At 46.2% G+C, this 27987-nt stretch overlaps 2 protein-coding genes across 5 annotated transcripts in view; one reads left to right on the plus strand and one right to left on the minus strand.

Moving 5' to 3' along the window:
- The window catches only part of LOC119161094 (rap guanine nucleotide exchange factor 2), a 720936-nt gene extending 699863 nt beyond the window's left edge, over nt 1–21073 (minus strand). For 2 of the 3 annotated variants that reach the window (XM_075879936.1, XM_075879935.1), the window contains exon 1: nt 20866–21073. The gene's annotated coding sequence lies outside the window, so the exon portion shown is untranslated. The remainder of the gene's footprint in view (nt 1–20865) is intronic. The other variant, XM_075879938.1, reaches the window with a different exon arrangement.
- Nucleotides 1–27987, plus strand: part of LOC119161093 (presequence protease, mitochondrial) — a 271037-nt gene that overhangs the window by 99136 nt on the left and 143914 nt on the right. The window lies entirely within an intron of this gene.

Genomic DNA, 27987 nt, shown 5'->3' on the forward strand with positions numbered 1-27987 from the left:
ACGCGAGACGACCTGCAGAACCCACGTAAGATTTCGATTTTTGGGTCTTGGGTGAATACGAACGCAACAACCCAAGTGTGGCTTGGGTTCTGCGCGTGCTCACGGGAGGCTCACGATTTTCTTGGGCTCCCAAGCCCATAGAGTTTCCCAATATACACTAAAGGGAACTCTGGCGCTAGTGTCTATGGGAGCTGCAATGCACAGCGCTTCAGCGAGCGTGGTAATGATGGATAGTACACACATTTGTCTAAACTTTGTACTTCTGGCCTGCTCTTGGCTCCGTGTGTGTTCGTGTGGCTTGAAGCTGTTTTCTCACGAAACAAAAATCAGCGAATGTTCAGCGATTGCGCTTCACCACCCTATTTTTTTTCGAATTACCTTTCCAAATTGGGTCACGAAGTTCAAAAGGGTTGAATATTTCTTCCAAAACAAAATCGAAACACAGCAATAAACGAAGCCGCAAGTACGATTCGCCACCCGCAAGTACGAAGACTAGGCAAATGTGTGTACTACCACTCATTCCCATGGTCACTGAACGATCGCAGCGCCAGAGTGCCCTCTAGTTAATTTTGAGAAACTCTATGCCCAAGCCTTCTCGGTGCCCAATTAAAGAACTCTCATTTTGCTTCGGAGAGCGCTTGTGTCGGTGCAGGAAGCGTTCAGATCCTGCCTACCAGCGCATTCAGCAATGTAGCGCCGAAGCAACAGCCTATACGTCCGGCCAGCGCGGTCGCGTGGACGATGGACCAGAACCGGGCTTGGCTCCCGCCGCATTTTTTATAAACTCGCCGTGTCGCGAAGACGCGTGCATGCGAGACACGTTCCGCGTCGCTCGAGCCGCAGACATACGGCGGGGAAACTATGGCCGTTTCCGGTGCTTCCTGTTTTGCAACACGCCGCAGCAGTGTTCGGCAAGGTTCGTCCGAAAGATGCGCGGCCTCCTCCCGACTTGCGATTGTGTCTACATGAGACCGGCCGTACGCACGCCTGCTAGATGGCGCGGCGACGCGTTTGCCGACGTTCCGGAAGCCCATATGAGAAAAGCTGCTCTTCAAACACTGTCGAGTCGAAAGTCTCGCAAAATTTTTCGCATTTTCTCCGAGTGCATTAGCCATTAATGTACATCTGCATTTAACAGGTCATGCTAGAGATTCGTGCATGTACTGTGTGTTGTCAGAGCAGGTTACATAACACAAGCGGCCTTATTCACAAAATCTCACTTTCGTAAGCAAGTTTTCCCGTCAGTAAGCCGGAGTCATTAATAATATGATCCATCATGTGACTGGCTTGAATGTTTCCTTACGATAATTTGTAGTGCAAAGACGCTTCAGTGAATACGGGCCAAGGTTGTCTAAATTTATAGTGCCCTAAACCACGGCATGCCTCGTAATTATATCGTGGTTCTGGCACGTATAGCGTCGGATATTATATTATTATTAGTTTTACAGGCCGTGACAGGGAATGTTATGCGCTACTTTGTCGATGCGTTGGCTCCGCACGAATGCCGTGTCTGTCCAAAGGACCGTTTCGACCACTGTGAGGCTTAACTAAATGAGTGCACAGATCATGTGATCAGAGAGAGAGAGAGAGTTTACAGTTCCACCAAACAGCGTATAATTTCCATCACCGCATATACATTTGTAGATCACAGTGACATCGACTTCTTCGACCGAAAGACACGCAAGCCGGGAGAGGCACTCGTTTAGTGGTGGATGTAATCAGGCTCTTAATGATGTCATGATGATGGCGGCGGCGAAAACACTTAAAGGCAAGTCTGGCAACCAGCGATCCAATCTCGGCAGTGTTATGTTTGCGATGGAGAACGTGCGTGCCACCTAAGTGTGTTCAAGCCATGAAGCGAACCTTCGGGTTTCAGTATAGCGACACAGAAACTGGAAAAAAAAAATGTAGGGGGGGAGGAGGAGGACGCGCACGCTACAACGATATACCTGGCCTGAAAGAAAAGATTGGACCGCTACTACAAGCCGTGTTTTATACAGAAAGAAACCGACAACTCCCCATACCCCCAACACACCTCCCCCCCCCCCCCACCACCACCACCACCACAAAAAAAAAAAAAAAAATAAAGTGCAGCCGTGCGTGCACACGTGCATGCGAAGAGATCGAGATCGAGCGTGCCTAAACCAACATTCGCCGAAATCCCTTGGCAGGGAAATAGCGCCGTGAGCTTAGACCAAACGGAGTGCGCGGAAAGAGAATGACCGATCGGGGCTGGCCTTAAGTAACCGTGACGAGGACGCCGTGCGCTGTTTCGTAGAAGGAAGCTCCCGCCACATCGGTATGCCTGCGTATTGGGGGGGGGGGGGGGGGCACGGTGAAGATCAGTGCCCCAACCAAGTCTCCGCCCTTCAGTGCGACGTCTGTATCGCGCTCCATCGAGAATAAATTGGCAGCTATGGGTAAATAAGAATACGGAAGTTGAGTGGAAACTCCGAGACATGAAAAATTCGCGAACACGGTGTGTCCTTGGAAACGACGTTTCGACTGTCAAAACATCGGCGTCAGCGGTTACTCGCACGACACATATCGAAACATGAAATCTCGATCAACTTCTATGTTTACTTCACTCAATCATGGGCGGAAGAGCGGTTTGTGGATTCTTGTGACTCAGATAGTATGACAGCGCCCTCGGACAGCTGTAGCAACGTTCCTTTATTTTTATTTATTTTTTATTTAATAATACTGTCAACCCTCGCTTGAGGGTCATAACAGGGAGGGAGTACAATAGTACGTACAAACAGAAAACCAAAACAACTGGCACTCAAATAGCAATGCACACAATAAACCAAAATTGGCAGTAGTTTAATTCAACCATGACCAGGATAAGCATCGATTTCTCTGTCAAAAGATTGCACATTGGTACTATTAACAACATGATGGGGTAAACAATTCCATTGTTCTGTAGCATCCAGAAAAACTTCTTTTAGACTACCACAGCGCATTTATTTCCAACAGCCGTCTATTTGCGTTCAACATTATCTGGCTCCCCACTGACAACCTGCTGTAGTATTGCTTTAGATGTGGATATCACGCAGGCCCCTTGAGGACTCTTCTCCGCGTGGATTCTACCATGTTCACCTCTACAGCAGTCATTTCGTTATGCTCATCTGTGCGCCCCTACAGATTTCGCTATATTGAACCTCGTGCCACGATTAAAATCGTGCATTCCGCATTTACTGTTTTTAATTATTAATTTGGACAGTCGTCGACTGCCACAATTACGGTACGAGGTCTCCATTCTCTATAGAAACACTCCGTTAATCAACATCGGATGTGACCCATTCGAAACAGGCACCGAAAGTACGTAACGCACATTTGAAACTGAAAATGGAGACTATCCACACCTCGGAAAGCGGGAAAGCGGAAGGGGTGACGTCATATCAGTACACAATTGATCCCGGAATCGAGACTGAAAACCATACAATGACCGTGAAGCCGCCGAGGGGAACCCGCTCTCACTTTTTATACGGTCGAGTGATGAATGGCGTTGGCTTTCTGCAGCAAGGCCGTGGTGCTTATTTTGTTTCCAATTTCGGTGACATGATGAAGTCTGTTATGTCAGAGCAAAAACTGCACTGGCATGTGCTTTGAACTAATCGTAGTGATTTGTTGGGCGACCAAAGAACTGAGGCATATAGCAAGTATGCAACAACAAGGTAAAAGCAATACAAACATTTTCTATCGGTACATACGCACAATATTTAAATGAATGAATCAATCAATTGATCAATCAACCAGTTTTATAGCGTATTTTACATGTAATGGTTGGTTATTTGTATGAGGTAGCACCCTAGAGCCCATTCAAGGGAAGTTCCAGGCAAGGAAAGTTAAAAGGAGTCTCATTAGTTGTGGGTATACTAGAATGTAGTGGGTTACTTTAGTCCATGCATGTAATCCAATGACATGCTCCAATTGATGCGTCTAAAACGAGAGGGACGATAAGCGAGATGACTGAAACAGCAGTGAGAACATTCGCACAAAATGCGCGCTCGTTTCAGTCACATGTTATCGCAACAATTCAAATTTTCGGTACAGGATAACTCACCTTGATTATTGGTACTGTTAGCACTTGTCATCCATTACAGGCTTGTAGATTATGTTTACATATTTTATCATCAGAAAGTAATAATTACTTAGTTTTGAATTGTACTTTATTATTAAACTGCTCGAAAATCGAGAAAGCCATTTCATACTCAGCAGCAAGGTGCTACAGATATTGAACGGCCACGTTTGTTACTGACAACCCTTCAGAATAAAAAAAAAAATGTCGCACGATACTTGTTGTAGTAGTGAGCTAGATTCAAATCAATGTTTTATTTCAATGCTTTCTTTTCTTCTTATATTCAAAGTTAAATTAGAGCGCACTACCCGACAGTCTCGGCAAAACACTGTGGGTATCCAAATCTTTCCTTTCGTGTATTCTGCCATTGGCTAGGTACCTTCGTTAATGATATATGCTTAGATTTAGGATTTGACGAAAAGTTGTCTTATACGAACAATCGTATGTAAGAAGTTTTTTTTTTCTTGTGCGCGTACACGTGTGTATGAATATCGGCACAAGTTTCATTGTTCTAGAAGAAGTGCAATAGCTATAACTCTCAGAGCTTACTAATTAGTGCGCGGTTGCTTTCGTAACGTACCACCTGTGAGCTAGAGATCTGTTAAACGATTCTCTCACCACTGCATTCCTAATAATATAGAAGCCATTAAGATGATCTTACACGTACCATGATTCGTTACAGGGTCTGTCGCAATTAAGCTCCATGCTTTATTGACACATCGTTCTGAGATTATGCATCGAGCCGTGTATGACGAGACCAGAAATATCCAAGGTATAACGCTCACATAGCTTCTATATATGAAATATTCTACAATATACCTATAGCCGTTTTTTCTTGTTCGCCGGCGTTAACTTCCTGCCATTTGCAGCTCGTTCAAGTGGTTTACTCAGTGTAGACACAAATGTCTTCTTATTTTTAGAAGTAAATAAATTGTTCTTGCATAATCTCTCATACGAAGGGGTCATTGTTATGCGCGTAAATAATACAAAACATGAACACAAAGCGCGAAGGACTCCGTCGAGATTTTCTCACCAAGATTTTCTCACTATAGCCGCTAGAATTACTTCAAATTATTTTATTTTTAATTTATGCAATGCGTCCTTGCTGTAAACCCTTGTGTTAATTACGGGCCGGCTTAGTCCTCGTCATGAAAGTAGAGCGTGAAAAGAGGGAGAGGCCACATGATGAGGTATAATGGTCGTGTTCAGGACTTGGCTAACCAGAAGAGACCTTGCCGCACGCCACTGTTAAATAGGACAGGCTCGATTAGCTGTAGCTACAACGTATCAAGCTAAAAACTAAAGAGAATAAGCAGTACTTATTCTGCTATACCTTTTTTGTTAGTTTGTTGGCGCATCAACTCTGTCTATATGAATTGTCTAGCAAGTAAGTTGATTAGCTCGAGGACGCCGGTTCGACTTTCAACCATGGCTGTCACAATTCCATGGGGGCCAAATGCAAGAACACTCATCTACTTACAGGTTTAGGTGCAAGTTTAGGTGTAGTCGAAATCGATACGGTTTCCCTATATAGACGGCGTGCCTCATAATGATATCGCGCTTTTGGCACACAGAATCTCTTGCGTTCCTAAAACTATGTGTTGACAAAACTCGAACCTGATCGTCATGACGGCATGAGTTCAAGCACTTCCGCGACGCATGTTCCACGTGTATAAATTGGGTTGCGCACAACATACCGTGCCACGCCGAAGCGTTTGCCCTTTAATTCTGCGCAGACAGACAGGTGCGTTATAAACGATCACGTCGAGTTCTTTTATCTCTTTGTGCATATTCATTTGTTTACTTCGACTTCGTACTATATGTATACACTCACCTGTTCGGTTGGCACACCGGCTGCAGCGCAGCGGCGCAGAAAATCACGTGGCCCTCGGAAGATAGCACGGGCAGGCAGGAGTCGGGCGGCGGCACGGTCGTGTTGGTTTTACGCGACAAAACACCGGCTCAGTCATGGCGTTTTAACTTTATGTTTCTGTACACGCGTACCAGACTCGTGTGACACACACAGAATGCGTGCCACCTGTCCATCATGTAGGAAGCACGCTGCGCACTTTATGGTCAGCCGGTTATTCCGCACTCCTTTGCGAAAATATGCGGAGGTCGACGCTGCGACGATGCCGCGCATGGTCATAGCACGCGTCGTGCGCTAACAGCCTATACAATCAATACAAACATAAGTGAAACCTCGCAGATACCGCAGGGTAGTCCGAGCGACCGCAGCCGGCCACTCGAAATACTCGACAGATCACTCCATGATTGATGTCGTTCGTGATCGATAAGACCGACCACGGGAGCAAGCTGTTGAACAGCATTTTTTACCTATACGTCAGTTGACTATACAAACGGGTCTCGCGTGCCGAAGCCAATCTAATTATGCCCGGGTTACGCCCTAGCATATATGGCTCGGAATTATATTGAAGTGCATCTGGTATTCTTATAGAGGGGGGGGGGGAGTGATTTTAAATGAAAAGAAGAGAAAAGTGAGCCCCGTAACTGTCTCTCAGGGGGAGGACACCTCAACAGTAACTCACGAGAAGTGGGAGAAAAGAAGGGATTGAAAGGATAGGATTAAAAGGTAGAGAGAGGAAGGAGAGGGCGAGGCGCACGGACAGCGAACGACGGAAATGAGTAGAAGATAGGAAAGATGGAGACAGTCGCAGGAGTCCGAGGACGGGGCACCATTGGCGAGAGCTCTTGTCGGCGTCAGGAGGTGGCGTAGGGCAAGTCCAGTAGGTCAGAGCTGCACTGTCGTCGGAGATCGCGAGGGCACAACCAATCGGCACGGAATCCAGCGAACGAGTGTCTCTTATACGCACGCAAATAGCTAAGCATACATGAGAGTTATTTTAGCCCATTTCGAAATAAAACAGAATATGTCGAGTAGCCCTCAGAATGGTTCAAGTTTTGTGTTGCCCATTCGATGCAGAGAAACCTAATGCGGAAAGCGGCAAACAAAAGGCTAATGATGGCGCTACGCCAGGAAATATAGTGTTGCTTACTGGTCATAAGCGGAAAACGCTTCCATTTCCTCAATGCAATGCAATTCATAATTTGGGCAATACTGAGAAAGCACAAGCAATTCAATCAGCTTGCTGTACTACTGAAATTCTTCGCTGCAGCATGCGGCTATAGCGTTGCGCTGCCAAGCACAAGAGTTCAGGTTCGATTTCCGTTAATGGCGGCTGCACTTCAACGGGGCCGAAATGAAAAATTGCTCATGCATCTATACTCAGGTTTGCGTTCCAACAACCGCAGGATGTCATTAGAAAAAATAAAAAAAAGCTAGAAGAGCGGCCTTTCAGAGCCTTTTCTAATCACTCATTGGGTAGCTGCTGCAAGCACGCTTGCTGGGTACCCACTACGGCATTAATAATAATAATTTCTGGGTTGTATGCCACCATTCGCTATGTTATCCTTCGTCGTTCTTCTGAGAAGCGTGGTATCCGCTAAACACTTGCAAGGAATTTTGTGCCATCTGTTCATGCAGTGGCTGACGACGATGAGAAATTCTGCCTAAAGTGGGTATGCGACACAGTTAATAGGTGATAAAGAACAAGCTTTTGTAATGAGTTGGAGTATCGAACGACCCACTCGTTTCATTATTCGGTATGTGAGACGCCTGGTTGTTCCTTTGCTGTTCTAAAATGCTTTATTACTCATATTAACGCGATTCCTTTCCTGACATCAAACCTGCTTAAGGCAACTTTCCGATCTAGTCTCAAGCACCACCGGGGCTCGGTGAGCTGGTACACTGCGAACCAATCCCGTGTTCAAGGCCCACTGTGTCCTTGGTGTTTTTTTTTATTTACTGAGGTTTTTTTTTTCGATATACTGGTTACGGACACCGGCGGCGGTGGCGGAGAACTATACGGCACCTTGCGTGATCCGTGTTTAGATCTCACAACAGCTTTCGTTGTGAAAAAAAAAAAAAAAACCCGAGATCACCCATTAAGTTGTGTATCATGATCACATTGTGGTTCTGGCATAACAGACCTTAAAATTTAATTTCATTTTTGCAGGAGCATGTACGATTCTCCATGACTATACTTGACGCGCGACGTTCCAGTTTTCCGGTAGCGTTCGCAGCACGCAACAGAGAGTGACGGAACAGGTGAAGCAACACATGTTGCTGTAGCACGCAGCAGCTAGGTGTCTGAGTGAGAAAGGAGATACGTTTGGCGTGATATAACTGGCAGAAACTACTCTCTATTCATATGAAAGTTTTGTAAGCTTATCTTATACCACCACGTACTTTTTCAATAGAAAAACCTACCATGCATGTTTGCCAAACAACGGGGCGAGTGCAGCAGCAGAGGCGTTCATACGTATTTGTATATACGAACGGCTCAACGACGGCAACGACTTTCTGGAACGATGTCTCCCCACTATCATCTTTATTATTTTTTATTATATTTCACTCAAGCGCGACCCCGCGAACGAGTGCACCTGTCGCGTCAGCACGGGCTCGAAACGGCCGCATGGAAAGGGTGTTGCGTGCGCCCGTGTGCTTATCGCAAACATATAGGCGTTGCGCCGTGCTCACACCGTCAGGCACTGCGCCGTGCTCCCGACCGGGTTGCAGAAATTAGGTGCCTTTTTTCATCTTCTAACCACTACCACCACCACACCGGGCTGCAGAAATTAGGCGCCTTCTTTTGTTGCGATAGCAATTATATGGACACGCTCAGTTAGATTTTGCCGCCAGCGTCGGCGTCGATGTCATGCATTATATATATATATATATATATATATATATATATAAACGAAATAAAGAAAGAAATCCAGAAAGAAACACTCCGCTTTGCGGAATCGAACGTGGGACCTCTGCGTCATGAAAGCGAGGCTTCAACCACTGAGCCAAACTGGAGAACGTTCACCACCACTCAAACGGCAAGCTATTTATATCTACCACGTACGGCTGCTGCGTTTTCGGCATTACCAGAAAGATGGCGCAATGAGCGCACGTCACCACATCGCGCAGCGGCGCCCGCTCTAATCTCCTACGCGTACTTTGCCCGGCTTAGAGAAGGGGAGCACCGCTCCCTCGCGCGCCCTTATCTCGCGGTGGCGAGGAGGGGAGGACCGTACGCCTTGGCTGGCCTCGGGCTTTACGTGGAACGATTCTGTTGTAGTTACTGGGCGCACAAAGGTCACTGCAATCATTGCAGTCTCCGTTCGCGAAAAGCGCGTGCTTTTCAGACTCAGCGAAGTAACAGATGAGACGCTTATCCGCGTGTTTCTTCTCATCACTACCACCATACAGTTTCCTAATAATATCTAGAGGGGACTCCGGCACTGCATCGTTCAGGAACCATGGAAATGATGGGTAGTACACTGATTTGCCTAGTCTTCGTACTTTCTGGCGGCGAATCGTACTTGTGGCTTCGTTTATTGCTGTTTTTCGGTTTTGTTTCAAAGGCAAGAGCGAATCCTTTTGAACTTTGTGACTCGATTTGAAAAGGTAAGCCTAAAAGAAATAAGGTGGTGAAGCGCAAACGCTGAACATTTGCTTATTTTTGTTTCGTGAGAAAACAGCTCCTAACTACACGATCACACACGGGGCCAGAAGTACGAAAATTAGACAAATCCATGTACTACCCATTTCTCCCATGCTCGCTGAAATGCCGTGCGTTGCAGCTCCCATAGACACTAGCGCGGAAGTTTCCTCTAGTGTGTATTTAGGAAACTCTATGACACCACACGAGTCATCCGTTCTAATAGGTCGCTGTGGGAACGGCGAGCTTTGGAAGAGGCGAAAATGTGGGGACCTCGTTCTGTCATTCACAACACTCTTCACGTATCTAAAAAAAAGGTAAATATCCACCAGAGTAGTACATTACCACCGACGAATATGTGTACTTTTGTGGTACATACGAGCACCAGGAGAAACGTTCCTGGTGGTTAGTTGGACACTCGGCTTGACGCTCAAGTGTTGGTGGCCCATTTTCATGTCTGGCAACGGAACCCAATTAATGAATAATGGAGAGCTGAGCTATAGTTAGTACGTGTTCATTCTGAAAAAAGACAGGGTGAGCAAACGCTTAGGAAGTCAGACACCACTCAATTAATTAAATTAAGAATCCAATAATGACAGTTTTTGGAGATGCGAGTATGCACTACACATACGCATAGTTATGTGCGCGGTGTACTTGGGTTTCACTGACACCTTTTGTTCATGGAGGTGATTCCCTCCAGCTGTACATTGTGGACTAGAAGTAATGAAAACTAAAACTGTAATATGTGGACATATTTTGTTTTCTAGTTTCTCCTCATCTTACCTGCCCATATACATTGCCCCAAATTGTAGAGTAGACAAACTATTAGCGTGGTTAACCAACGCCCTTCCCTCTGTCTCAGCTAAGCGCGAGGGCGCGGTCCCGCCGTGGTGGTCTAGTGACTAAGGTACTCGGCTGCTGACCCGCAGGTCGCGGGTTCGAATCCCGGCTACGGCGGCTGCATTTCCGATGGTGGCGGAAATGTTGCAGGCCCGTGTGCTCAGATTTGGGGGCACGTTAAAGAACCCCAGGTGGTCGAAATTTCCGGAGCCCTCCACTGCGGCATCTCTCATAATCATATGGCAGTTTTGGGACGTTAAACCCCACATATCAATCAATCAATCAAGCTCTAGGGCGCGGGCTCGATTCCCCGCTTCAGCGGCCGCATTTACATGTGGGCGAACTGCTAAGGTGTGCCTAGATTTAGGCGCAATTTAAAGTGCCTTCTTTTTTTTCGAAATTAATCCGGAGGTCCGGGCCCCATGTGCACTACAGCGCCTCTCGTAATCATATTGTCATATGTGCACGTAAAGACAGCAGCAGTTATCATTATTATCTCCCTGTCTAACAAACCAAGGCTACACGCTGACCACCAGACGCGCGTGAGTTTTTGTAAATGTCTTTTCTGTTTGCACCATTTCTTTGTTAAAGAATTAAAAAAAAGCAAGATCTGCCATCATCACTCCTCTAGCTATTTTGTCTTCGGGAACTGTACCTACGTTATGCACTGGACATAAGCAACCTGACTTCACAACGCGCCACGTAAAGGAGGATCCAAAAGGATACAGCATTGCATACTATACCGTCGCAGCACTCTATTGCAGTGAACGCGTTTCACCTTCGTCCGTGTTAGTGGAGGGGATTCGAGGACGCGGACGCGAAACCGGACATACGTGTTACCACACATGGAGCTGACCTGGACGTTACTCATATATCTAGCTTATCAGTTTGCTAGGTGTGACTCACACGTGTATATATCTCGTTTACTTGACCCTGTAGCCCGTGCTCTTTTTGGTGCCTTCATATGCGCGTATATTCTTCGCACATGTTTCTCCTGCAGTGAATAAGCCAGTGTCGTATAGCTGTCACGTGTCGGGCGCCGATGTCAGCTCACTTGCGATCCCGAGATAGTAATACATACACGTGGGAGGGAAAAAAATGTGTTCAGGGGAAGCCTATAACGTGTTCTGATTCTTTCTTTCTTTCTTTTTTTTTTTTGGTGCCAGCACAGATTTTATTCGGAGCTCAAACCTATACTTTATATGAGGTACAAGGTTGACATCATCAGCTCCTATTGAAAGCTGACTTCTGGTAACTGAATGTCGTCTAAGAACGACGATTATGCGTTATGCGGATTATATACGCTACGCAACAAGAAAGGAGAAAAAAAAGAATGGCAGGTGAAAAACTATTGTTCTTCCGTTTGTAGCCCAAAACTACACAGGAAATTATTCAAAACGGAAAACTGAGTCAGTCGGTCTGATGTCATAGTTGCATCGCTTTTCTAAAAAAAAAGAAAAGAAAACAGCATTGAAGAAAGAACTTTACACTGTATGGGCTGTCTCAACGAAATTTTCACAAAAGTAAAGTAAAAAGGTCATCCATTCACATTTACAAGTGCTCCTAACGGTAAAGAACTCGTCTGGCTGATGCCCCTTAACTAAACACACGCACGACGTCTACGTCAAATTACGGCAAATGCTGACCAAATATTTGTACTCTTTATCCGGAAGCCTAACCGATGGCTGGCTCACACATACTTCGTGCACACTTCTCCCATCTTTTGTAGTTTTATTTTTATTTTATTTACTTTTTTGATAGAGATGCACAATCCTAAGCACGACTACACAGGAAATATGAATTTAAGCATCCTAATTGACAAAAAAAACTATGGCATATTTGCATTATTGTTGACAAGCCTGAAGGAAAGAGAAGGTGGACGGCCTCCCGTGTTTCTTCTTGTTTTTTCTCTTTATTTCTCTTTCGCCCTGTTTTTTGTATGGCTTTTTCTTATCTGTTTCTGCTTCAACTTGTTTCTCTCTTTATTTCCTTCTCTTTCAAGCTTTTTCTACCTTTCTTTTCCCATATTTTTATCGCTTCCAGTTTCTTTTGATCTCTCCCATTCTTTCTGTGTGTTTCTTTTTGTATCTTTCTGTTTTTTCACATTTCTTTTTCTCTTTTTGTTTTGCTCTTTGTTTTTATATCATTTTTGTGATTGTTTATTTTATTTCTGTATCTCTTTGTCAGTCTTTCCCTATCTTTTTATCGCTTTGTACCTCTATTTCTCTTTCTATATTTCTTTTTCTATATTTTTGTTTTCCTCTCTCTCACTCTTCTACATGCTTTTTTTCGTTTGACGCTCGCACCTGCTGCATTCGGAGGTGAGGCTTGCCCAATTTCTGTCGCATATATCCACCCGAGTTTTTTTTTTGTTTTTTTTTCTCGCGTTGTATTGATTACGGCCGGATGAAACAGCTCAGCTGCTAAAAATTCTGCCTGGTCAGGAATTGTTCTTCGCTCTTATAAACTTTCACAAACCTTGCGGGCTTCGCACATACGACTTGTCATACTCGAGAAAACGAGGGAGGGGAATACGCGCAGGATCCTTTTACGCGCAGTTCAAAGTTACGTGCATTGTCAGAGCATCGCTCGACGCGTGAAAAGAAACAGCAGTGAAATATTGATTAGTCATACTGCACTTTCCAAATTCGCAGTAACGATAAATGCAGACATGGGTTGGTTATAGAAACGCGGCATCATGAAACACAGTTTGGTTCTCGAAGTATATACGTTGCACGTTATTATGCCACTCTTGCATTCATTATCGCGCACGTTGCGTGTGGAACCAGCGGCTCACTATATATACATATATTGTGCACGTGCGTCACGCAACACCCCTTCGTCACTTCCGAAATGCGCCACCGACATGCCCGGGTAACCGACTCCGTCGCCTACCGCTGCCGTGTTGTATCCTCGTGCTTGCGCCCGTTTAGTTTTGCCTCACGATGCAAGTTTGACGAATTATGAGCTGCTAGTGAGGCAAGTTGATTTAGTAGTCCACGAAGAGGGAGCAGAGCTTCGGGGTGTTTTTTCGCTTAAAGTTATTACCTAAAATTGAGAACGCACATTGCAATTTTCCTAAAAGTACCGGCGTGTTTGGCTGGCGCGGATCAACAAAAACCACTTGAATAAACTCTGTGATATTTGCGTCTTCAGGTGCAACTTCCGTACGGGTGAATGCCATAGCCAAGCACTTACCTGCAAACAGAGATAGCTTACCAAGATACTGTACATACAAACTTATCCGTGGTTAAAATTGTGATGGTTAGGTAGGCGGTTAAAAGCGCGATGGCGATCGCGGAAATTTGGGTATTGCATTGAAACAAACTGTGAAAATGGGTGCGAAACAATATTAGTTCACTTTGAAGTATAGCCGATCGGTTCGAGTGGGGGGGGGGGGGGGGACAGGATTTTTAAAAATTGGTCAATTAATTCCATAACACGGTCTCCATCATGTTCAGGGACTCTACTGTACATTAGCTTACAACAAAAGTAAAATACAAGGTGAAAAAGGTGTTAAAACACACGCAAAAAAAAAAAAAGTGATGACCGCGGCATTACCGCGGCACGCACCACGCATAGTCTCTATCTGTCTCGCATAATGTTTTCCTCGGCTGTTTCCACAAATTTTAATCAAAGAGGCTCAATATCAGCACTGTTTAAAACACTTATAGGGGGGGGGGGGAGACGCTGCTACATTGGTAACGTGGGCCGCAGCATTATATTAATATTATATCTCTTGTAAACTTGCCTAACTCGGCACGACTCGTTTTCGATGGGAGCTGCTGCGCTTCGCTCATCCACTTTTAAAAATGCGGCTCGAGGCCTTCACTTGTTCTTGGGCCCCGCAATTTGTAGTGTTTGCAGTGAAAGCGAGATGATGGGCCCTCGGAGGTCGTGGCGGGCAGCCGGTGTACGCAGTGGCTAGTATACGTGTCGCACATTTTGATTTTTTGGTCTTGTATTGAGTGAACAAGCGAGGCCTTCCTGATCTGATGAGCCCGTTAAAGTACGACAACAAAAAAACCGCACTGCTTCCCTTTGAACATCGCGCACAGCAACAGATGACAACCGCGCTGCAGCACACGAACTGCTCTAGGTACCCAAGGATGTACCCGGGCATGGCGAGAGAGGGCGACAACGGCAGAAGTGACATCACATGAACACTATGTATATTGATATATTGTCGGTCACTTGCATTCTTGAAGCCATTTTCCAGGAGGAGTTTCAGTACATAGACCACCATTTCTCGAGTAACTTTTGCAGACTCCGAGGTATTCCTGGAGAAGTTCAAAGAGGTCAGCGTAAACTGCTCTATCGAGGGGCTTTCTATTCACGAGCTACCTTTACTGCGACAAAGAGCCTTATGTATACGCGCTAATGGTATACTGTATTGACAACGACCAGCATGAAGTCTCTTTCTAAACAATCGTTCTATAACGACACAATAAAAGAAGGCAAGCTATATAAGCGGAACCATATTGGCGCGTGCGGATGGCCTTTTTCGAAGGGTAATTATTGTCAACAAGCTCACAGAACATCACCTTTCGCATTGATCATACAGACATGCGAAAGCAAAATACAGTAGTCGTCCTTCCTCTTTTTTTTTTTTTTTTTGTTTCCATGTGCTGGGTGTACACCCAGCTGGAAGCTAGAAGCTAAGTTGTCTGCTGCTGACATGTTTGCCGTCTCTCAGTCTTTTTCGCTATATATGAGTTACCGAGTCTGTAACCACGTCTATAGGCTGCTTATAGCATACCTCTAGATTTTATTCTCGCATGAATACCGTACTATGCGATTTGTGCGCAAAAAAAAAAACACAAATGTAGAGAAGCTGCGACTGCATGGTTCAATGAGCTCACAGCAGTCAACCATTGGATTAGATGACGCCGAGTGCAGACTGATGTGCAAAGCTGGAAAAAGATCCCCCGTGCTCTACACAATAGAGCTGTGCCTGAGCTGGCAGTGTATCGCCACCCCATCGAACCTTTTCATCGGGGGCGGGCCACTTGAGTGCCGCCGCACGGCAGCCCTGAATCAAGAGGAGGAAAACACGCATCACCGGCGAAACAGGCGCCCTTCCCTCTTATCGAACTTGAGAGCTTGCCGCAGGGCATGTCGCCTTGCCGCACGCTCTTATTCCCACGTGCCAGATTGTAAGTCAAAGCATTTGGATCGCCGCGAAATCAATGCGCACTTTCTGTCTCGCGAACTGTCGTTTGCGAAGCAAAGGATTGATTGATTGATTGATTTGTGGGGTTTAACGTCCCAAAACCACCATTTGATTATGAGACGCCGTAGTGGAGGGCTCCGGAAATTTTGACCACCTGGGGTTCTTTAACGTGCACCCAAATCTGAGTACACGGGCCTACAACATTTCCGCCTCTATCGGAAATGCAGCCGCCGCAGCCGGGAATCGAACCCGCGACCTGCGGGTCAGCAGCCGAGTACCTTAGCCACTAGACCACCGCGGCGGGGCTGCGAAGCAAAGGAGTCTATGTGCAAGGCGATTCATGGATGAAGTTTCACCTTCCACTATACTAACGAAACACATGGTCCTTTCAGGGACAGGCACTGTAGTAATGCGTTCAGATTTCATTTTAAACTCACTGTTTTACTCGACGGGCACCAAGAACGCGGTATATGCAAGCTCTTTTTGCTATGCAGGCCACTCTGCGGTCACTCGGAGCAGCATAGCAAGACCCGAGTCTGTTCTTTCTGCATCCCCTCCCATTAATCAGCGAAATCAACGCGAACACAAAAGAGCACATGCACGCATCATATCCGCGGTGCTTTCTCACACGTAGCATAACTATTGCGACCCCGCGCTTGCATTGCACCTTGATTATATTATCCGTTGTGCAACCACTGTAAAGTTACTAAAGGTTACGTTCAATCTTACATTAAACTAAAAGCAACTTTTTCATCATTTTTCGAAGCCATTAAATGTCAAAATACCGCTGCCGCGTTTGAGTCCGCGTAATCGCACTTGATCTCAGTTCGAACTTTCATCGTTCCGCGGGCTGCAAAACGCGTAGAAGCCGTCGAGAGTTTTATTTCAAGTCCTTTAGCGACTTAACTTTACGGAAGTTCGCAAGGTAGAGGAAGGTTGAAGAAAGGGAAATGCTGTTGTGTAACTTGTTTTTATCAATGCGAAGCTACTAAGCGAACCAGTACGGGCAGATTTCAGTTGCGGGTGAAGAAAAAATATGAAGAAGAATAAAGAGAAGCGCTTGTCTTGCGTATTCTTCCCTGTCCCGTCTCGAGTAACGCGCTTCGCAACTCGGCATTGTAAACCGACTAGCCCAGAAAAAGGTCCTCCTTAAAAAAAGTAAAAAAAGAGCTCACAAAGCTTCAGAAAGAAAACTGCACTCTGAAGAAAAAAACTGGTCTGGTCAGAGACGAAATCTTCTTCAGCTCTGAAGCTTTCTTTCATTGTGAATGTATGTGGACTTCGTGCTAAAAAATTGGTAGACTACAAACTTGCACCTAGGTTGTTCATTCACCTGCCCAAATGCTTGAGGCCCGTGTGCTCTAAAGAACCTCAAGTGGTCGAAATTTGCGGAGCCCTCCACTACAGAGTTCCTCACAATCATATAGTGGTTTTGGGACGTTAGACCTCAAGAATTATTATTATTACCTGCACCCCCCTCTCTCTCCCCCCGCCCTCCGCCTATTTCTGCTGAACGCGCATTAGTCCTGGATGACTCACATTAGCACAACATTTTTGCTGGCTCGCCCTCACACGCTTTCCTTCGCGCCCTCAGCATTCACAGTTCGACTTTCTCCCCTTTGGACCCGAATTGTAATACACTTTCTACAAATGTGTCCAATTCACATACCGTAAATTCAAGGCACTCAATATTATTTCCAAGAAAGACAATGAAGTAATGATTTCTGGTTTTCGGGTATTAATTGTAATTAGCAGGTAACTCCATATTTAATTAATGTGAAGCCAATCCCGTTACATTTCGATATAATTAATTATGAAACTATGAACTCCATATAGCGCACACAATTAGTTTTTCATTGTATTCATGTCGAGAAACGGAAAGTAATGTGACGTTGGTCCTGGAATTCAGGACGTCAACCGACCGTTGAATGTCGCAATACATTCATCGCAGTCATCGGCTTGAGTTATACAAGGCAGAATAAGGTTACATCAAAACGTATATACTGACTATGCGTAAATTCAAGTTCATCCAATCGGCAACGTATCGTGCTCTCCTTTGGCCACAAGTTGACACAACTATAACATGAACGAGTCGCGTACACAAACGGAGCCACCGCCGTCGAAGGGGTTATAAAAACATAAAAAAGACGGCAATAGCGAAAATAAACTTTTGTGCCCCTGGAGCTGCAGGCACCGTAATGCAACGAACAGAGAAGAAGTATAAACACAGGTAAGCTGTGTTTGTCTGGCAACTTGGAACACAGCTATAGGCGTGCGCATGGGGAGAGGGGATAGTTAACTTTCACCACATCTACTCTCCTGCCCTTGCAGTGATCAAGTCAGAAAGATAACACGCTTACTAACAGGCGCAAAAATGAAAATGAAGCGAATAAGTGCTTCTAACCACGGCCGGCCTTCATTCCCCGGCTTTCTATAGGGGTAAAGGCGGGACCAAGTGTTATTTGAACAGAACAGCGGCTGTTATGTCATTATGGTCAAACACTTATACATCCATAACATTGTACCTTAAACTAAAGGCAGACCAGGCTTCTTTGAGTAAAGATTTGGGACAAGCCCGGACAGACTTGGCGGCTCCCTTTAGAGAACGAACCACCACACCTCCACACCGCAGCTTACGCTGCGCCACGAATGCGGCATACCCCATCCGTTGTCCCATCAGTGAGAATCAGGTAACATCGTTCGAGCAACCCAACGACCTACCACTGCCGCGAGCCTTCGTCAACGGGGCCACGAGTTACCCGACGTTCCCCAGCAGTCAAATGTTCCGTCTTCGCCGTTCGGTAAGTACATGCCGGTAGTCTGCGCGGTCCTCAATGTCCAGCCGAACGTATACGTGCTGGCGCGGGACAAACAAAACCCGCGAACTGTCTGCGTTGTAATTGCGGGGACGCCGGCATTCACCACACAAACGACGTCGATCAGAGCGGCTTGGATCGCGTTCCCAGCATCCGCGCCCATGTGTGGCTCAATGAAGCAACTTCGGCACTTCCGGCCCGCGTCTGAACACTCGGCACGCAAGAACCCACGCACTTCAGGCGTACCACCACGAGAGAAGGGAGAAAAAAAAAAGAAACCTTTTGATTGTGATACGAGCGGCACTGTCACGCTTCAACAGCGACGTGCATGCGTGCCATCGTACTTTTCGCATCGACGGCCGCCTATCGTCTACACTAAAGCAGGCGCGACCCTTCGACGTAGGGAAAACCGAGAGCTAGAGTGTTTTAGTTCACTCTATGGGGAGAAGAAACAAGCGAAGCCAGCCTTTCTTGAGAACAATAAAAGGTACTGTGGTATGAGGGCTCTTCAACTGGCCTGGACTGTCAAGGGAGAAAATGCGTAGCAACGAGAACGTTAATAGCAAGTGGCTGACACAGGGACGTTATTTTTATTTACCCCTGCTGTTATTCACGCTGTACATGGTGCGCATGGAAAAAAAAAGCGCTAAAAGGTAACGAGATTTGTTTTAATCGGTCACACAAGCAAGGCGGCATGATGATTGAGCCGAATCTTCCAGTTTTATGCTCACGATAATGTCTTATTTGCGGACAGTCGATATGATATACAGCGGCTGGTGGCTATATGTGGAAGAAAAGGTGAAGCTCTAGGACTAGGGTTTAGTGTAACTAAATCTGAATGATTTGTATTCAGTGATCCCGGTGATCAGGCGGTGTCCACACAGGGTCAAGAAATATCGAGGGTAAGCGAATTCAAGTACATCGGAGTGTGAGTAAATGAGAGTGGTTTGACAGCGAAAAGCCACGGCAGCAAAGGGAAAGAAGAATGCTTCAATAATGAAGCACAGGGCTTTATCAGGATACACCAGGTACGAGGTGATTCGAGGTTTCTCGATAATGAGTAGTGGCTCCGGGGATTACATTTAGTAACTCAGCGGTGTGCATGAGGTCACAGGCGCAATCAGGAATGGATGTGAATCAAAGGACTGTGGGACGCCTCCGTAGGGCGCTTACGGAAATAAGACAAATGAGGCTGTAAAAGACAATACGGGATGGGCAAGTTTTCATGTGTGGGAAACTCAGAGCAAAACGAGGTTTGCAGAGAAGCCAGGGAATGTAAAATAGAGTGGATTGACAGAGAAGGTGTTTAGGTATTTGTAAATGAAGAGCGTTGGCACGCAACAGATGAAAATAGCTGGGAGGCTCACCAGTCATACGGCTGTAAGCGATATGGCAACAAATAGCATTAGATGAAAATTCGAAGAGTATATATAAAAAAAAAACTGCTCTGAGTAACTACAGATTGGGCAAAAACGAAATAAGGTCATTTTATGACAATTCAATAAACATCGCGGAACACGCCTAATATTGCTGGAAGTTGTCCTCGGTGATCAGTGATTGGAGATGCACTCTGTTCAGCGCAGGTTTCACTGCTCCCTGAAGTGAACATAAAACGTTCATTTCAAAGAGCAGAGACAAAGCGCCTCTACGAACATTTCTCGGTAGTGAAAAATGAAGGCCAGGCAGTGTACAGGTAGTGAGAGCTACTTCGAGGGGCGAGTTTCGAACGCCTATTGAAGTTCACGGAAGGGAAATATAACGTTCGGCGGTTGAACAAGCTCCGCTTAAAAGCACAGATAGACACACGATCCGCGTGAAATCCGCGCGCTCCTCTCGTTTCGCGAGGTTCGAATTTGAATATTGGCGGACTGCAAGCTGGCAAAAAACTAAACGACGATCTCGATTTGCAGCCGCGCGTTTGCAGCGTGACGCTCTTTCTTTTTGTCCGGCCTGCGTCGGTCGGCAACCACTCGGGCTGCTTTCCTTTGTGGACCCGGGAGTCGCAGAGCCTGCTACAAAACAGTCTCCCGCCGTGCGCGCGCTTGTTGACCGTCTTCTATTCGCAACACACCGCGGCGAACGCACACAGGCGGGTAGCGCGTCGGCAAGAACGCGATGACCCACGCAGTCGTCGATTGCGAGACGCAGCCGCCGCCGCCACAACGGCTCTCCATAAATATTCTCGATTTGCGCTCGGAGGAAAGCCGGCTGCGTTTTACCTGAGCAGGTGGTCCGCGGGCAGGAGTGGCGAGGGAAACGACGCGCGGTGAAAGAACGGACGGGGGAGAGGGCGAGCGCTGGGGTGCCTTTGTAGAAACACAGCCGTCCCGAACAGCGACTGCTCAAACCTGACGTACATATCGCGTTCGAAGCGCGCCCGTTCATCGCGAATAATCGAAACAACACCACGCGTGAGGTTAATTGATTGTCACAGGAACTTACCAACTTTTCCAGCGCGCAGGTAAGTCCGCAGGGAGCTCTTGTTCCGCACCGCGCGCGCACACACACAACACTCGACAGACCACGCGCGCTCGCGCGGATGCACACGCCGGCCGTTCAAACGAAAAAGCCGCCGAGCGACGGTGGCGCCAAGCGCATGGGACCGCGGTTGGCACTCACTGGACCGTCCCGCGAAGGTGGCTCTTTCCCTCGCCGTAGTTGCGGCTCGCTACAACCATGCTACAAGCTCTCCAACGGGCTTTGCCACCTGGCCTCGCTTGGCGGCGTGTTCTGTGCGCCCGTTTTTCTCCGAAGTACCTAGCTGTTTCAGTTCTCCCTAGGTTTTGTCCCTGGCAGCATTCTCCCGTTTCACTCTTGTTCCGCGCACGCGTAACGCAGTGGCACGCTTGCTCTTGCGGGTTCAAGCTCTGTACAGTTGTACAGTTGTCATCCTATTCAAAGTTGCCCACAATGGCGCGACGGAAGACCATTGCTGCACCACCTACTCATACCGTGGAATACTCTCAACCCTGGAATCAATTAGAAAGTGCCAGTTTGACAAGTGTCGCAGTTACGCAGTCGGGCCAATTGACATCGTTAAGTTACAAGCAGGCTGTTGCTGAACATATATGCAATAAATTTAAAAACGAAGCTTTGCTTGTTTATAGTGGAGAGAGAGATAGAGATTGAAGGAAATGCAGACTGGCGCTTAATAATGAAGATACATATAACAGACTGCCCAGTTCGCTTGCACGTCCGCCTGCGATGTAGGCACAATAAAAAAAAATGAGAACGATTGGTGTGTGAAGATTTTTGAGAACGAATATCGAACACCTATCGAATGGTTCCCATCTATTGAACCGAATATTGAATATTTTTCGCATAGCTTTCGAAAACTGAACAGCCATATCTACAATTGTTATAAATATGGTGTCCACGTCCTACTATTTCAGATTTTACCATTAGAAACGCCAATAAGGCATGAGAAACAAATAAGATGTCTTGCATGTACATAACTCTTCAGAGTATGCAAACTGTTGTTGGACAGTCCGTCCTTGCGACTCTGCAACTTCCTTCTACACTATACTTAAGCTGTTTTATTCCTCCGTGGAGATAAACGCATCGTGGCTACACTTTTTTTATGCGATGCAGGCAACATTCTCAGGCCCGTGTGCTCAGATTTGGGTGCATGTTAAAGAACCCCAGGTGGTCGACATTTCCGGAGCCCTCCACTACGGCGTCTCTCATTATCATATGGGGGTTTTGGAACGTTAAACCCCACATATCCATCAATCAACATTCTGAGGTTTTCATAAACTACATGAAGAATAGTTGCATTTACAAATAGCAGCTGCTAGATTCGAAGACCAAACCTAATATGACACCGTTCGATTCACTCATGTTGAAATTTTTCTCAGATTCACACTCACACACAACACACACACCGAAATACGGTTCTTGGTTTTCAGGTTCCACATGTTTCAAAATTTATCTTTTCTCGCCTGATGGCGTTCCAGATTCGCGGTTTGTTCATACCCTTAAGAACATGTAACACACACATACACATGTACACATGCATGCGCACAAACGCACACATGCGTGCACACAAACACAAGCACGCACGCATGCACACACGTGCACACAAGCACAAACCCACGCGCACACACACGCACTTCTCAGCGTATTGTCAACAAACTCGACCAACATAAATGAGTATATGATATACGGTTCGAAAGTGTTTTCAAGCCACATGCATATTTTCGTAGTTCAATATTTAGAAATCTCCGATGCTTGCTGTAGCAGCATTTTAGTGTATTTACCACTTTGCCGTACGTAACCAGACAATGCATTTTCATTTGCTCCCATCTCCATAAGCAAATCTCCAATGTGGCCATGTCTCACGCCTTCTGTAGCTGTCTGTTCCCGACATTTCCAAGAAATACTGTATGAATACCTTCAGTCGGCAAAAGCTATTTACTCTCGAACATGGAGCCAGGCTGCTCCGAGCAAATATTCCTAGATTACCTGGTGTCATCAGCAGCGTCAGCAGTAGCTTTCTTTCTGAAGACAAAATACAATTTATTTCTCCCGCCGATCACAAAGCGACATATAAACTTAACTAGTGGCAGAGAAATGAAACTTTGCGTTTCGCAGGACTTTTTTTTTTTTTTTTGCCCATGAAGTGTTCAATTAAGTTCGCGCCAAGACTTCTATCTGCACTGTTACTTCTCACTTTACTTGTCTCAGCCATGTTTGAACAGCAATGAAGGCGAGAAATATTTGTTACTTCTTATACTGTAGTCTACTTCATATAATAAACAGTCCAAGATACACCTTCATGAAATCACTCTCGCTCATAAAGATGTTTTGGATTGCGGATTGGATACGCCTCCACAATAGTACTAAACAAAGTTCCGAAGACCGTTGGGGGTATAATGTTGTACTCCCGCCTGCCGGCATACTCGAGTATATAAGCGCGAACGACGCTCAGGCACGTGCACCTATAAGGTGTACCCTCCTTTTTCATATATTTGTGTTGCGTTCGTTTGCCTATCACTATTTCGAAGGCGCGCCAGGCAACACGTTTCAACATAAAAAGAGAAGTGATGAGTATCTTGCGAATGCTCATCGAACGGGTCCGTCAATTTTATCTCGTTGTACTTTAGAAGTAATGCCGATTTTCAGCTTTAAATGTGATTATCTCAAGACATGCTTTTTTGTGTTTATGTTCCTTTCTCCGCATCCACAGTATATACTATAGAATCAGACATTTTGGCCAGTATTTAGATAATGTAGTAGGCAATATGCTGAAGCAGAATGATTGTTGTGTGAGGAAATGCTCTTCTGCAGCACGTCACCCAATAGCTATTTTCGAGTGGTAATTAGATAACCAATGTAAAAATTTTAAAAAAATGAGCATTACTATTTTTAGTGTTAAATCTGCTTCAGTAAGAAGGGGAAGGGCTCATGCTAATAATGATAGTAAAATAAAATAAGTAAAATAAGCTCTAGCTCTTATGGGTATGGAGAAACAGCCACGTAAACTTCGCCTAAAGTACATAGAGGGTGTAGAGAACAGAGAGATTGACGTGCGCTCGTTAACGGTTTATTGATGGAACGCCTCTTCTTCCTCCTTCTCTTCTGGCGGCTCTGTCCTAAGCACGCGTCGCCCGCGCACTGCGCCACACCATCCTATTCAGTTGTTATCACACTGCTGCGGCCGCGTTGCTTGAGTGCGCCTTCAGGAGGTAAAGTCGCCCTACAGGCCGTCGGACTTGCTGAGCGTCCGACAGTCGTATCAGGAAGGAACGCGCAGTACCGTCTTTACCAGGGAATGCCTAAACGACACGACCCATCTTCCATGTTAGCGGTGGAGTATTTAAATCTACTAACAGGACGAGAACATCGGGCTTTACTTTAGATGATGACGTCGGCTTGCTGTAGTGAGCAGCGTATACAGGAACAAAAGATACTCTTTTTTTCCACTGCTTCCACAGGTTCCGAAGGAGCTATTTGTGGTACTGCGCTATTCGTCGCAGGTCAGATGCGGTTGCATTGAGGGCAAGTTATCTTCCGTTCTGTGGCAGGGTGACAAGACGCCTGCCGACTAAGAAGTGGGATGGTGTCAGAGCTCCTGTTGATGTGGCGTCATCCTCTAAGTACGAGAGCGGACGGCAGTTAACTGCCACTTTAACTTCCGCTAACACGGTAAGCAGCTCGTTACGCAAGCTGCTGCGTCCGAGGGAACGCTGGAGTGCTTCCTTAATATTGCAAATGACTCGTTCCCAAAAGCCGCCCCCCCCCCCCCTAGCGCACATTCGATATGAAGCGCCACTGGATTCTGTGAGCACTCGCATAGTCTTCAACGTCGTCTTTGAATAGTGAGCATAGATGCTTGGCACTGCAATGAAAGGCCTTCGCATTGTCATAGTATACGATCGCAGGTATTCCGCGTCGTGCTGAAAAGCGCTTGACAGCGAATATAAATGCTAGCGTGGTCAAGTCGGTTGTCATTTCCAGGTGTACTGCCCTGGTCACCGCGCTAGAAAAGACAACGATGTACACCTTTCTTGACAAGGCTAAGTCATCACGGCAATACAGAGGCCCAAAGAAATCAATTCCTATCACTTCAAACGGTGTTGCTTCACTAATTATTTCCTATGACAGGGTGATGCCGGGGCAGATTCTGGAAGTAGGCAGCGTCGCAGGCAGGGTAAGCAGGTTTTTAAAACTTTATTCACTGTACGGCGCCCTTTGATCATCCAAAAGCACTCTCCAAGGTCTACGAGGGTGATCTGAATTTCACCGTGCAGCAGTCGTCGGTGAGCTGCGTCAACCAAGAGATAGGTGAATTGGTGGTTAGTAGGAAGCAAGATCAGATGCTTCAGATCCTCTGTGTCGTCTAGCTTCTGAAGCCTGCCTCCTACACGAAGTAGTTGGTGTTGGTCGAGAAACAGCTGTAAAGTTGGTACGCTGGAACACTTTAAAACTCGTAATCCTTTTTCCAAGGCCATAATTTCGCTTGAAAATGCAGTGTATTGCTCCAACTTCAACCCATACCATTCTGCCTCACTCAACTCTGAAGCCGTCAGTGGTCCTGTTAAACATGGTTCTTTCGATGTCGCGTTGCGGCGGAATCTTATGATCCAAGCAGTAAACCTGAGTAATCGTAAAAGACGTTCATGCTTTGAAATCGCAAGCATAGGCTCACAGGTGCGCGCAGAGGGCATCACCACAGCGGTGGGGCAGGCTCATGTCACTTCAATGGTCTCGCTAAGAGTAGCATCATATGTTGAGGTAGTGAACGAAATCTTCGAAGGCCATTGAGAATGATGCTGCGAAAACCACGAAGGACTGGTCCACCACAGTGGCTTGCGCGTCAATGCCTCGGCTGTGACTCTACGCGTGAGCAAATCCTCCGAATTGTCGTTGCGTGCACAGTGACTCCAAAAACACCAAGAAGAGAGACGTTGTATTTCGAGAACACGATTTCTCACGAAAGTCTCCCATCGTTTAGCGTCGGCCGCAATCCCCTTGATGGCTATCGACAAGTCGCTCCAGAAAAAAACTTGGGCACTTGACTGTTTCTGCAATTCCTCGTTAGTAGTTACACAGCCTGGCAGCCAACACGCATGCAAGCAACTCTAGACATGGCAGCGTAGTTGCCTTGAGCGGTCAGACCCTACTCTTGCTCATCAGCAGCTGAAGCTTGAACGATTCGCCTTTGGTACTGTAACGCGTGAAGACAGCAACGCCGTATGCCAGAGGGCAGAACAAGTGCAGTTCAAAAGGCACAACCTCCCGGGAAGTTGAACAAGCGGCGCATCGTAAGATGTTCAGTGAGGAGAGCATCGGTAATTCGGAAGTCCAACTTTCCCACTGCGTCTGAATGTCTTTCGGTAATGGATCGTCTCACGGCAAGTTCAGTCACCACAGTTGTTGGAGCAATAATTTTGCTCGAATGGCGAACGGAGTAATACGCCCTAACGGATCGTAAAGTCTAGCGAATGACTGTTGAATGGTGCGTTCCGTGGTTGAATGTGCAGAGAAGTATGCTGAAACGGCACTGGGGTTTATCACGATATTGTCGTTATTGCGGTTTTATACTAAGCCGAGAAACTTTGTTCTTTCTTTGGCTTCCCCAAAGTTGTCGATTGAGTTGTTGTCCTTGAGAAATTGTCGACAAAGAAGGCTTGAATTGGAGCTCCACTTTCTCAGCTCCATATCTGCATCAGCTAAAATAGTCAGTGCAGCACGGTAGATTTCGAAAGCCTCTTCGTCGGTGGAAGCTCCTATGAAGAAGTCATCGTCATAGAATACATTCTGTAGACTCGTAGCTATTACTGGCTCTGTCTTCTTCGAGTCTTCGATGTGATGCTGCAATGTAGCAGCCAGGAAGAATGGGCTTGAGGACGCTCCAAAGGGCACACGAGTCATTAGCTATTCGATGGAATGTGGTATCAGCTCGTCGTCATTTTTTCGGTTGACCCATAAAAAGCGGATTGCGTTCAACAATCTCTAGAATTTGCAGTTCACGTGCATTAGCAGGACGACTGGAACAATCTGCAGCTTTAGCTTCTCCGCAGAGGCAACACTTTTTGTCATTACTTTGACACTCGCTAGCGCTGTGACTTTCCACACATACTTTACAACTGCCAGCAGATCTACAACCTTTTATGGTGTGCCCATATCGCCAGCACTTCCCGCATTGGAGGGGTTGAGGGAAGAGAAGTTCGACCCTGTAAATGAGAGAACAAGCCTTCACTTCTGATGGTCGTACTGACCCTGCAAATGTCACTAAAACAGACTCAGTTGGAACTTTGATCTTGTCAACCACCCGTCCACACCGATAAACTGAAGTAACACATGCTGGCGAAAACAATTCGAGTACCTCAGAGGGTGTCATATTGGTATCGACACCACGAACTAGGCCTTTGGTGCAGGCTAAATGAGGTGGTATGAACATGCTCACCGGATGGGATGCAAACTGCAAAAACTTCAGCAAGTTTTGTACACAGGACTGATCTGGTGGAAAGCAGAGTATATGCCCCCTCTGCCGAACTGGCGGACCTCAATTATTGACTGAAAATTGGCCGTCGCTGACCCCAGTTCCGCCTGAATTGCTTTCGGGTTCTTCATTCAAATGATGCCGTCATTGGTCGGGACTAGAGCCACTGGAACGGAAAATATACCGTTGGGCAAGAAAAGATCACCGGCAACTCCTTCGAATCAGTGGAAGCAGACCAGAGGAAGGCCCCGGGTCCAGGGAAAAAAAAAGGGCATGCTGCCTGGTCTGAACTGCACAAACACACTTATCAAACTACTATTGCAATATAACGAACAATAAAGGCAATTCAACTTAAAACAGCTACTTAATTCATGACCATAACCCCAAGAGCAGGCAGGCGAGCAAGCAACGAAGAATGGTAGGCAACAAAGAACAGGGTATAGGGCTTACCCTGTTCCTTTAAATGTACGGTGTTGCACCGTAACAATATTTTAAAGGCAGACCCAGATTGCACTCGAGAATTGGTTTAAAGTTGTGATGACTGTTTAATTTTTTTCTACATGCGTACTTTTTATTAAGATCTGCTATCTGCACAGCATTGCAATTCTGTACCAAGT

The sequence above is a fragment of the Rhipicephalus microplus genome, chromosome X (assembly GCF_043290135.1).
Source record: "Rhipicephalus microplus isolate Deutch F79 chromosome X, USDA_Rmic, whole genome shotgun sequence".
NCBI classification, from domain to species: domain Eukaryota; kingdom Metazoa; phylum Arthropoda; class Arachnida; order Ixodida; family Ixodidae; genus Rhipicephalus; species Rhipicephalus microplus.